Source organism: Octopus bimaculoides, chromosome 20 (genome assembly GCF_046866305.1).
Source record: "Octopus bimaculoides isolate indiv1 chromosome 20, ASM4686630v1, whole genome shotgun sequence".
NCBI classification, from domain to species: domain Eukaryota; kingdom Metazoa; phylum Mollusca; class Cephalopoda; order Octopoda; family Octopodidae; genus Octopus; species Octopus bimaculoides.
The window spans coordinates 11,093,389-11,106,248 of NC_142947.1; the positions used below are offsets into that span (position 1 = coordinate 11,093,389).

Sequence of the window (12,860 nt, forward strand, 5' to 3'; positions counted from 1 at the left end):
AATGACAAAAACGGTATATCCAGCCTAGTGTAAGAATTTTTGCATCGTCACAGTTGTCTTCTTCTTCTCCATCTTCTACAACAACAATAGCAACAAAATAAACCCAAGTGTAAATACAGGCAGGAAACCATTATTGTATTTATCTCCGATTCCAGAATCCTTTTCTGGGAAATCCTGTGACCTAGAGAGAGAGAGAGAAGATACTATTTTGGATGCAAGGCATTTATTCTCTTACCTTGGGTCCAGCTCCAGCTGTAAAACAAAAATTACATTACCCTTCTCTCCACCTCCTTCACTCAAACAAACAAACAAACAAACAAACAAACAAAACTGCAAATCACCTTTTTTCCTTTGTTCTACTTATTTCTTCCTGCATTGATCCCATTCCATGATCTTCTTGAATGTTCTAATGCCACTTGATACAATATTTCAGTAAAACCAACAATCCATATTTATTTTATTTATTTTATTTATTCACTTATTTTTGTGGTTAATCCTCCCCCCTCCAACTACATGTCACGTCTTCTTTCCTCTCCCTTTATATATATCATCTCTCTCTCTCTTGCTTCATCCCCCACATCCCCCCCTCTCTGCCCTTTCGACACTTATTGATTTTTATCTTCTCTTACACTTCACTTTATTCAGTTTCTCTCTCTCTCTCTCTCTCTCTCTGTCTCTCTCTCTCTCTCTCTCTCTTTTTTTTTCTTCTCTATCTTTGTCCCCCGCCCCTTATTTGTGCTTGCTTCTGTGCTTTATTCCAACTTTCCTTGTTGTTAATTTGTTGTATTCAGGCATACTAACAGAACAGAAGGAAAAAGGCCTTTTGTAATAAATGTACTCACTGTATGTATATATATATATATATATATATCTATATATATATATATATACATGTGTGTGTGTGTGTGTGTATATACATATGTGTGTGTGTGTGTGTGTATATGCATGCATATATGTGTATATGTATATGCATGTATATATGTGTACATGTATATGTATGTGTGTGTATATATACATACACACATATGCATATATATATATATATATATATATATATATATATATGCATATGTGTGTATGTATATGTGTCTGTATATATGTGTATATGTATGTATATATATATATATATATATATGTGTGTGTATATATATGTATGTATATGTCTATATATGTGTGTATATGTATGTACATATGTGTGTATATATAAGTATGTATATACATATATATTTATATATACATATATATATATGTATGTATGTGTATGTATATGTTTTATGTAATGTATACCTGCTAATAAATAAAAAAGAAAAGATTGAACACTATAGGAAGGATAGCATTTCTTTTGGCTGTTTTTACATGCAGTTGTGTGTGTGTGTGTGTGTGTGTGTGTGTGTGTGTGTGTGTGTTAGAGAGAGAGAGAGAGAGAGAGAGAGAGAGAGGATGAGAATGTATCTGACTGCATGTGCAGCGTTCAGTGAGGTGTGGGTGAAGAACGATGGATCCACAAGAACTAGTTTTTTCTTCTTTTTTTTTTTGTGTGTGTTGTTTTGATGTTTACTACTCACTTGAAAGCCAGCTGGAAATGACAGCGAGAGAAGAAGTGAGAAAGTTTATTAATAACCTCCTTACATGGCGAAAAAAGAACAGAGAGAGAGAGCAACCTAGATGGAGAGACAGAGGTGGGAATGAAAGGGGAAGCGAGAGAGAGAGAGGGGGGGGAGGAACGAGTGAGAATTACTGAGTTCAAGAGCAACAAACACTTATTTGTCCACCAAGTCATTTTCATTGGTCCTATACACACACACACACACACACACACACACACATATAGGCGCGCGCACATATATATGCATATACATATGTATGTATCCTTCCATATGATTGGTTCTTCCATCCAATTAGAAGCTTTTGAGTCGCGTATGAAATTAACTTTTAAAGGTGTGAGCATGAGTAAACTTGAGTTTATGTTTTCACTCCATTTAGTCTAAATTACATGGAAGTCTTTCATCTCACCTCGGTTTTTCTCTCATTTTCTTTCTTTCTCTTTTTTTTTTTTTTTTTTGTTTTTCTCCCCAACATTTAAACTGAAACTGTGAAATTCAAAAACAACTCAGCTACACCGACCACCACCACCACCACCACCACCTCTTCCCTGCCAATTATATCTATCATGTTCTCTCTGTCTGTCTCTCTCTGTCTCTTTGTCTGTCTGTCTCTTCGGGAGATACATTATCAGTCAATCATCCTATGGAACATTAATTATATCAAACCAATGCTTTTTATTTTACAAGTTTCTTTACCTTATGTTTCTTGAGTTTCTTATCAAGAAATATCATGTTTACTTTATTATCGCTGTGTCAGTCTGGTCCATTATTAATGGTGTCAAGTGGTTTTAATATATACACATGTATGTATATATATATATATATACAAAGCAAGCTTGCAACATCGTTTATTATCTTCTCTGTGTGTGTGGTGCGTTTCTGTGAGGCCTTGTGTTAGGGTGTTGGGCTCATGACTGAGGTTAAAGGTTTGATTCGTGGAGCAGGTCACACATTGAGTCTGTGCACGGTGCACATCATTTTATGGTCCTTCGGTTCACTCGGCTGAAAACGAGCAGCAGTAGCAGCAGTGGGAGCTGTCGCGATTAACCCTGCGACGGTTTGCCGTCTCATCCAAGGAAGCACTCATGTTCACAGAAACACTTGAGAAGCCAGGATAAGCTCTGGCCTAAATGATTGCTAGGTCTGGTTGAGATGGAGATAGATAGATAGATAGACAGACAGACAAACAGAGAGGCAGACAGACAAACAGAGAGGCAGACAGATAACTGGTAGAAAGCAGAATGAACAACATCTTTCGTTTAAAATCACTACAATTGTTTCGACACATATTTACATCTGTAGTATATTACAGAAATGTTGTGTAATCATTGTCGTACATCCAAGATGTAAAATGTGCCTCCTCAAGTGGTCATTTTTCTATAAGTCCTTCATTAGATCCTCTCTTCATTTCACTTAATGTGAGAGAATAGATAGACGGCCAGAGGGGAAACCACTCGGGGACACCTGTTACATGGAAAACAATTAAGGATGTGGGTTACTAACATATTTAATGTTGTGAACCAAGAAATGATAATTAATTAATTAACTTTGGTCAAGAAAGACAAATTAATTTTGCTGTTATTTCTGCTGTTATTTCTAGCCAATATATAGAACCTGTCTCATTGTTAATATTGCTTATTACTGTTGTCAACATATTTTAAGGAACAAGTGTATATATGGAGTTCTACTGTGTTTGCTGTATTTCACTGTACTTGTATGTAATACTTCAGATGGAGAGAGAGAGAGAGAGAGTGTGTGTGTGATGGGAGTAAGGTGAGGGGTTGGGTCCCAATAGTTTCATACTTCAAAGTTGAGCGAACCCACAAATGAAACTTGGGTAATTAATTGCATTTAAGTTAATTAGTGGTCAAGTTGACCAGAAAGCCTAATGGTGACGGTGACGTAATATAACTTAGCCAACAGTAGCAGCAGCTGACTGCGTGTGGAGAGAGACGGCTGAGGATCAACTAGCAAGTACACTGTACACTGTGTTGGTATTTCAGTGGAGGGTAGAAGGGCAGGTGGGGGGGATGGAGGGAGGTGCGGACTGACTGCGAAGCAATGTGTGTAACACACTGACGAAACCCAGATTAATATGGATCACCTCAGTGCTTTATTTAGATGCTATTAATAGGGTGTAGGTCTGAATAATAATAATAATAATAATAATAGTAATAGTAATAATAATAATGATAATAATAATAGTAATAGTAATAATAATAATAATGATAATGATAATAATAGTAATAATAATAATAATAATAATACTAGTATAGCAAGGTGGCTATGTGTTTGAGAAGTTTGTTATTCGACAGCATGGTTCCGGGTTCAGTCCCACTGCATGGCGCCTTGGGCAAGTGTCTCCTGCTATAGGCCCGGGCCTACTGAAGCCTTGTGATTAGGTTTTGCTGACAGAAACTAAAAGAAGCCTATCATGTGTGTGTGTGTGTGTGACCACCACTTGATAACTGGTGTTTGTTTGTTTATGTCCTTGTATCTTAGCAGTTCAGCAAAAGAGACTGATTGTATAAATACCTAGCTAAAATGAAAAAAAAAAAGTACTAGAATCAGTTTGTTTGGTTAAACTTTTCAATGCAGTGCACATGCAGGCCTCCACACAGTTTCCATTTGCCAAATATTCACTTATAAAGTGGTTGGCCTGAGACTATTGTAAAAAGAAACTTGCCTGAGGTGCCACACAGTAGGACTGAACTTGATACCATGTAGTTGGGAAGCAAACTTCATAACCACACACCCATGTCTGCACTTATATCTGGGGGTGGATGGGAAGCGAAAACGAGATGGCCTCATCTGGAATACATTCATTGATATGTCTGCTCATACAGGTCTTTGCCTTGGGCTAAACCGGGTGACAATTATTTCATTTAATTTTCTTTCGCATTCTCAATTCAGCTGTTTGTCAAAGAAATCTGAGAAGTATAAGTTCTGTTTGTTTCAAACTCAACCGAACAGAAATCTAAATTCTGCAATTACTAGTTATGTTATACTACCTACTTACACCAGACATGAGAAGAAAAAAAAAATTTTTTTTTTTTTTTTTCATTAGCTTGTAAAGTGGAGTTCTTATTAAATGTGAATTATATAGTATTAGGGAAATTAATAGCTAAAGAAAAATATATATATATATATATATATATATAAATAGTCTCAATATCAACTCCTGAACCTGTTTTATGAAATTAGTTAAGTCTGGTACATTTGGTTGCAAAAATTGCTTGATGTAGTCTTGTTTATAAAAGTCGTCTACTGGTATCATTGCAAGAACTTGCAACTTGCAAGAATTCATTGCTAATCATCAGCTTCGAATAAGCACAGTGGAACCACAATCGTTCCCTTCCGCTAAACATGTGCAAATAATGTGATTGCACTCATCCTTTATACCCATTCTTGTGTGCATGCACCACATGCGTGCGTGCATGCACATGCATGCACCCACTTTGGTATTTATCGGTTGTCGGTATTTAGCTCCGGGCCAATCTACAATTACATTATTATTTTTTTTTTTTTTGTATCTTACAAGGGCAGAACCAGACAAGGTACCAGAGTACCACAGTCAAAACAGCGGGTTAAAACTCCTTGAAGGCGGTGCTCCAGCATGGCCACATTTCTATAACTTGGAAACCACACACACTTAAACACACGTTTGTGTATCTAAATGTGTTTATACGCACAGAGAAGGTTTATCAAACACTTAGTCTTAAAAGTGTAAAAGTAAATGGTTGTATTTTGTATTGTTTTTCCTTTCTTTTCTCCTGAGGTCTTTAAAGAGACAATCTATATTTAGAAGAAAGAGATAAGCCACAGACAGACAGACAGACAGACAGACAGAATGAGAGAGAGAGAGAGAGAGAGAGAGAGAGAGAGAGGAGGGAAAGATAATATTCTTAGTTTTGAATTGTTGTCACACGAAGTAGTGAATCCTATAAATTATTATAAGAAGATTAAATGAATACAGCTTAAACCTTGAGTTCGTCTCTAAGTGTATGCCATAGATATCCTATCAATGTGTTTGGAGATCTAAATTTAAACATTGCGTGTGTATTTTGAAGTTTGTTTTCTAAACGGCATGTTTCCATCGCCTTAATAGCATGTGTGTGTCTGTGTCTTTGTGTGTGTGTGTGTGTGTGTGTGTGTGTTCTCTCCAGGTGTCCCATAAGTGTGGCAACATCGAAACAGCAAAAATGTTACATGTTGCCTTACTTTAACAACACCTAATGTATGTGTGTGTGTGTGTGTGTGTGTTGTTGTATTGTCATCATTTAAACATCCAGTTTTTCATGCTTGTATAGATCAAACGGAATTTTGTAGCAGTATTTTTTTTTTTTTTGCTTGCAGCCAGATGCCCTTCATGATGTCAAACCTCACCTGTTTCCCAAGCAAGGTAATATTTCCTCATAGACAAAGGCAGCTAGCCGAGAGAATCATTAGCGCACCATTTCAAAAACGCTTAGCAGCATTTTGTCTGTTTTTTACATTCAGGGTCCAAATTTTGTTAGGGTCAACTTTGCCTTTCATCCCTTCGGGGTCCATAAAATAAGTACCAGTTGAGAACTAGGGCCAGTGTAATTAACTTATCTCCACCCTTGAAATTACTGGCCTTGTGCCAAAATTTGAAAAATCAATATTTCTTCACAGACACATGTTTTTCATGGAAACAAACCACCTCATTTGTCTGATGACAATGACAATGATTTACCGTCATCATGTAATGTCTAGGCAAGGGCACAAACACATACACATTGCCATCTATAGGCAGAGGAGTGACTGTGTGGTAAGAAGCTTGCTTCCCAACCACAAGGTTCCAGGTTCAGTCCCACTGTGTGGCACCTTGGGTAAGTGTCTTCTACTATAGACACAGGCCGACCATAGCCTTGTGAGTGGATTTGGTAGACAGAAACTGAAAGAAGCCCATCATATATATATATATATATATGTATAATTATATATGTGTGTGTCTGTGTTTGTCCCCCCACCATCACTTGACAACCGATGCTGGTGTGTTGGTGTTCTCGTAACATTAGCGTTTCAGCAAAAGAGACCGACGGAATAAGTAGTAGGTTTACAAAGAATAAGTCCTGGGAGTTGATTTGTTCGATTTAAAGGTGGTGCTCCAGAATGGTCGCAGTCAAATGACTGAAACAAGTAAAAGAATATCAAATTCACTCACAAAGCTTTTGTTGGTCTGTGGCTATAGTAGAAGATACTTGCCCAAGTTGCCATGCGTGCATATGTGTGTGTGTGTGTGTGTGTGTGTGTGTGTGTGCACAAGCAAGACAAGCCAACAAGGGAGGCTCAAAATAGCAGCCAAGTTCTCCTTTAATTACACTCTATCTTAAGAAAGAAAGAATACTCTGGATATGATGTGCCTGTTAGGTGGTATACTCAGAGATGGTGCATCTTTGATCATAGTTCCTGCTCGGTATAGGTGGCCTTGGGCTAAATAGCTATGACAATGTGTGTAAATATGAATGGATGTATACGTCATTCCTCAGTGTTTCTAAACTCGTGTGCAACAAACGAGCTTTCCTCCTTCTCCCATTTCCTTCCCAGGGACCGTAGCAGAGAGGCTTCTAACTTGTGGTCTGTACAATCATTCCTTCAAGGTCACAGATCACATAAAGATGCATATTTCATTTTGTTTATTAGGAGAGAATGTGTGTGTGTGTGTGTGTGTGTTTTACTTATTATGATTACCACATGTGTGTCTAGCTTGTTTGGCAAGAATTTCTGAAAGCATAAGCAAATCTCATGTGGAACAAACAGCTCGGTGAGGAATGACTACAAGTGGTTTTTCTCTCCTTCTCTGTTAATATTAACTCGTTAAATGAGGATTAAGCGAGGCGGCGGGAGGGGGGACGGACAAAATTCTGCTAATTAATCATTAAAATTCAAAAGTTACGTGATAATAGGAAAGAAGAAGATGAAGAATAGTAATAATCTTGAAGGTGATTTCTGTGGAAGCAACTGGTTGGGTGTTCCCTTTTGTCCCCGGACAGATTAACAGCCATTCTTCGTCATAAATAATGAAATTGTATTCCAGTCGGTGGCGGAGTTGAATCGTAGTCTGGTAGCTAACAATGAGCATCACTTAAACAGAGTAAGCCGATGTCAATGACCTTCACTGCAGAACAATGTGAAGACAGCAGTTTTGACTCTACATAGAAAGAGGGCTGTTAGTAATTGAATACTATGTAAGCAAAACAACCAGTGGGACATTTTGGGGGGGGGGTTAAAATTATAGTAAGAGATGCTGCAGCATTATTGACTGCATACCCACACACACATATATACATGGGTGTGCAGGCAATACACCAGCAAAGTAGAATGCGCTTTGGGTGCTGTTTAAACATGTCAGCCTGCTGTTGTAGAATATTGGATAGTTTCAGATAGCTTACTACATCTACCCTCATTTATCATGGGTGTTTGATTCAAAAAAAAAAAAAAAAAAAAAGAAGAGAGAGTGTTTTACATGAGTTTGTAATTAATGAAAAACTGAATATGTGGGTAAAATAGGTTTTGTTATAAGACCCCCCCCCCCGGTTGTTCTGATTATTGTGGATGGTTTGCTGGGGGTGTTCTTTTGCAGTCGAAGAATCTTTGACTGTTTGCTGACCCATCATATCAAAGGTCAGTTTGTGATAAGTGCAACATGGTTCACCATTGATTGTACCATATTATCCCAGATCAGTGATGAGTAAATCTATGATAGGCATAGGAGTGGCTGTGTGGGAAGTAGCTTGCTTACCAACCACATGGTTCCGGGTTCAGTCCCACTGCGTGGTACCTTGGGCAAGTGTCTTCTTCTATAGCCCCGGGCCGACCAAAGCCTTGTGAGTGGATTTGGTAGATGGCAACTGAAAGAAGCCCGTTGTATATATGTATATGTATATATATATGTGTGTGTGTGTGTGTGTATGTGTTTGTGTATCTGTATTTGTCCCCCCAACATCGCTTGACAACCGATGCTGGTGTGTTTACATCCCCGCAACCTTAGCGGTTCGGCAAAAGAGACTGATAGAATAAGTTTACTGTAACCCTGACCCACCTTTTACTATAAATGGTTTTGACATGTTATTGCCTTGAATGGTGTTAGCCAGTACTTTTTTTTTTTTTTTTTTGAAGTCTTATACTTATTCTGTTGCTGCAGTGCTAAGTTACATGGATGTAAACAAACCAGTACCGGTTGCCAAGTGGTGGGGAAGGAGACAAGCAAACATGCATATGAAATGCTTCCATATATATCCTGTCCACCAAATTCATTCACTAGGCACAAGTCGGCCCAGGGCTGAACATGGAACCACATAGGTACAAAGTGCACTGACTCTTACGATGCAATTCGCTCTAGCTATGAATTTTTCTTACGGTGCACAACTGACATTTAATAAGAATTCCTCTTCTATCTGTCAGGAAACCTTTCTTCTATTCGTTAGCGTTGATATCATAAGCAACAGCCATGCACTGGTATCCAGGGTCAATGTACTCTACACTAAACCTCACGTTTAAGAAAGCTCTCAATTACGTTGATAATTAGAGACCATTGTTACTTCAGACCAGGAATGTTTGTTTTGGCAGATTAAGCCTGGTGAAGCAACAAAGATAAAGAAGGCATCATAATAATAATAATAATAATAATAATAATAATAATAATAATAATAATAATAATAATAATAATAGTAGTAGTAGTGGTAACTCGAGATGAGATGCATCCAAGCTGGCAACTGCAGTATGTATTTTTCAAGTGGTGCTTATGCAATCAAATAAGCAGGGAAATAAATATTATCTAGAGCTGTGCGAAGATTTAGAAAGAAGTTGTGACGGGAATTAAAATGAAGAAATGTCATAATGCTATCAGTGTCATCGTCATTGTTTTAATGCCCACTGTCCACTTTTCCATGCTTGTCTAAGCTGCATGGAGTTTATTGAGGCACATCGTCTATGGTTGGATGCCTTTCTTGTCGCCGACTTCCGCCTGTTTCCAAACAGGGTAATATTTCCCCAAGGCCAGACTTGTTTTCACAGAATATTGAAAATGAATGATATCGCTTATATGACAGGGACACTCATTTACAACTACCACATGATATTAAGATAAGGAGATACAAACACATGCACATATATATATGTGTGTGTGTGTGTGTGTGTACACATAATCAAAATGGTTGTTTTACGTCTATTTTCCATGCTGGCATGGGTTGGATGGTTCAACTGGGGTCTGGGAAGTCAGGAGGCTGCCCCAGGCTCCAGTCTGATCTGGCAGAGTTTCTACAGCTGGATGCCCTTCCTAACGCCAACCACTCAGAGAGTGTAGTGGGTGCTTTTTACGTGCCACTAGCATGGGAGCCATCTTATATATATATATACATATATATCTGACCAAATTTGGGTCAGTAGAGTCATATGCCACACTATGTACTTGTTCTCAAGAAGTTCTAATTGTTAACTCTTACCTGTGCTCACCTGATGAAAACAGCTCTTTGTGCATGATGTAACATTTCTGTTCATCAATAAAAAAAATATGCCTGAAACAACTGTTGTGAACCACAATCCATTTGTTATTATTACACACACACACACACACACACACACACACACACACACACATGTACATATGATGAACTTCTTTCCGTTTCTGTCCACCAAATCCACTTACAAGGCTATGGTCAACTTGGGTCTATCGTAGACATTTGTCCAAGGTACCACACAACCATGCCTGCATCCAGTTTCAAAAGAGAAAATTATCTGTTCTGGAGTATGATTTACTAAACACCATTTAAATATAGAATTTTTCAAGAGGGATTCAGTCACAGTGGTAGCGATGGTAGTTGTGACAATGGCGATAGTAGTGATGTTGAGGAGTAGGGTTAGGGTTAGGGGTCTCTCTGGAGTGAAAGAGATAAGGAGTGGCGAATGTATAGAATGTTAATATGACTGCCTGCTCTTTATCCCCCCAAATTATTATAAATTTTCACTATTACCATGTACATGGTCAAAGCTCCCTTGCACCAAATGGATCTGAAGAGGTGTGAAAATTAATCATTGTGACCCTGTTACCTACAGTTATAACATTAACCCTTTTCAGGCTGTTAAACTACTCATTATTGAGAGCTGCCTGGTACAAAGGGATTTCTTTGATGATGCTATAAAATTAAGCCTTCATTTCATTCGATATCTGATATACACCACGAGCAGTTACTGTATGGATCAAATAGGTAATCTGAAGGCCTTTTTGTTGAAGTTTTGTTTTCTTTCTTGTTTCGAAAGCTCACACTTTTATGAGTAGTGGTTATGCATTCATTTCAGAAAAAAAAAAAAAATCTGACAGATAGAACAGCTTGTGAAAGAATGATAATAATAAAATAGAACCACTAAGTTGAATGAGGGCTTTTCATGATAAATCTTCACAAGGGTTATTTGTGGTGGTGGTGTCGGGGTATTTTTACGGACCTCCCCACTTATCAGCATGTACAATAAGTAATTGCGTATTTATATCCTTTTCGTTTGGTCATAATTATAAGCCATGTCATGAATATGTAAAAACGAACAAGGAAAGTTTTGTAATCGCCTGCTTGCTTCTTTTGGGGCGGGGGGGGGGGGGGAGATTTTTTCCCTATACCATAAATATCATTGGAGACTCTAAAACACGAGAGTGTGAAAGCTAATACCGTATTCAAAAATGCTGTAAATATTATTATCAAAAGCCAAAAAAAAAAAAACAAGATTCATCAGTATCAACTGATCTCGTTAATGAAATAATGTATGCGTATGTGTGTGATTTTGTTTTCTTTATTAATTTCACACCTTTTGTACTTCTGTAAACAGTAATGACTAAAGTTTTGTCTGTTAAACTGAGCCAATCTCCAACTAGTTTTAATCCTCAATGATGCAGTTTTTTAACTTCTTCGCTTAACAATGTGAAGCATCTCTGGCCAGGAAACATTTAGGTTTTAATTTAACCCTTCAGCATTCAGATTACACTGTCAAATGTCATGCTCTTCAATTCACACTGTTTTGAAGTAATCAGGCATTATCTCGTAGCTCTGAGATTTCAATGATGATGTTGTTGTTTATTTTCAGAATGGCATCGTAGAGTAGGTGTGAAAGGGTGAATCTGGCCAGTTTGAACATAAGACGGGTAGAATATTGAGGCCAGTTTAAATACTAAGGGGTTAAATTTGAATATACTAAAGCAAATAGGAGTAGGGGCAGGTTAGTGTCAAAAGGGTTAAGACAATAGGGAGTAACTGCTATTTCTTGCAGACTGGACAATTATTTAGAGCAGGGGGGCCCCAACCCATGAGCTACGGATCATTTGGTACTAGGCCATACAGAAAGAATAAATATTGGTTTCAAATTTTGGCACAAGGCCAGCAATTTCAGGGTGGGGGTGGGGGTGAGAGTAAATTGATTTCATCGATCCCTGCATTCGATTGGTATTTATTTTATCAACCCTGAAAGGATGAAAGGCAAAGCCAACCCCCAGTGACATTTGAACTGAAGAGTGTGAAGTCGGAAGAAATGCTGCTAACCATTTTTTTTTTTTTTTTTTTTCAGGTGTGATAACGATTTTGCCTGCTTTCTGCCTAGAAAGAATAAATATTAAAATTTTATTTCTATTTTATTGACTGTCTCTATCTGCAGGGTGCTCTTACATTATTTATGTAATATATACATTATATACATATATATATGTATGTATGTATTACATATGTAATAATTAAATTATATATGCATGTACTTTGTGTTTAGTTATGTACCTGATCCCCACCAATCTGTCAAAAAATTGTCTTGCATGAAACCAGCCTATGGTGCATAAAAGGTTGCAGACTGCTGCTGTATAGGTTCCCTTGGTGACTCGTAACCACTGTGTTTTGCTTGCCTTGATGTTCCATTCTAGCAATATGTATCAACCTTTCCATTATAGCTGAGAATCTCTGTGTGAAAGAGAACCTGTTACATGCAAGATGAAATATATATATATATATATATATGTTGGTTAGAAGAATGAACGTTTCTGACGGAATTGTGTATTATTTTCTAATACTTCAGCCTTTTGGCGTGTTTATCTGGTTGTTGTTGCTAAGGTGATTTAAATCATATTTCAATGCAAAGTTTTATTCCATACACGCTGAAGTAGTTGTATACTACAACTTACCACGCCCTGTTGCGTTTTTTTACCTGATTAACCTTCAAGTCAATAAGTAGCAAAACTAGAAAATGAAAGTATATTATTGATAT

The 12,860-nt window shown here is 37.5% G+C and overlaps 1 protein-coding gene across 2 annotated transcripts in view; it reads left to right on the forward strand.

Moving 5' to 3' along the window:
* LOC106869286 (uncharacterized) overlaps positions 1-12,860 on the forward strand; it is a 278,508-nt gene that overhangs the window by 126,060 nt on the left and 139,588 nt on the right. For both annotated transcript variants that reach the window (XR_016237491.1, XM_052974922.2), the window contains exon 2: positions 5,961-6,006. The gene's annotated coding sequence lies outside the window, so the exon portion shown is untranslated. The remainder of the gene's footprint in view (positions 1-5,960; positions 6,007-12,860) is intronic.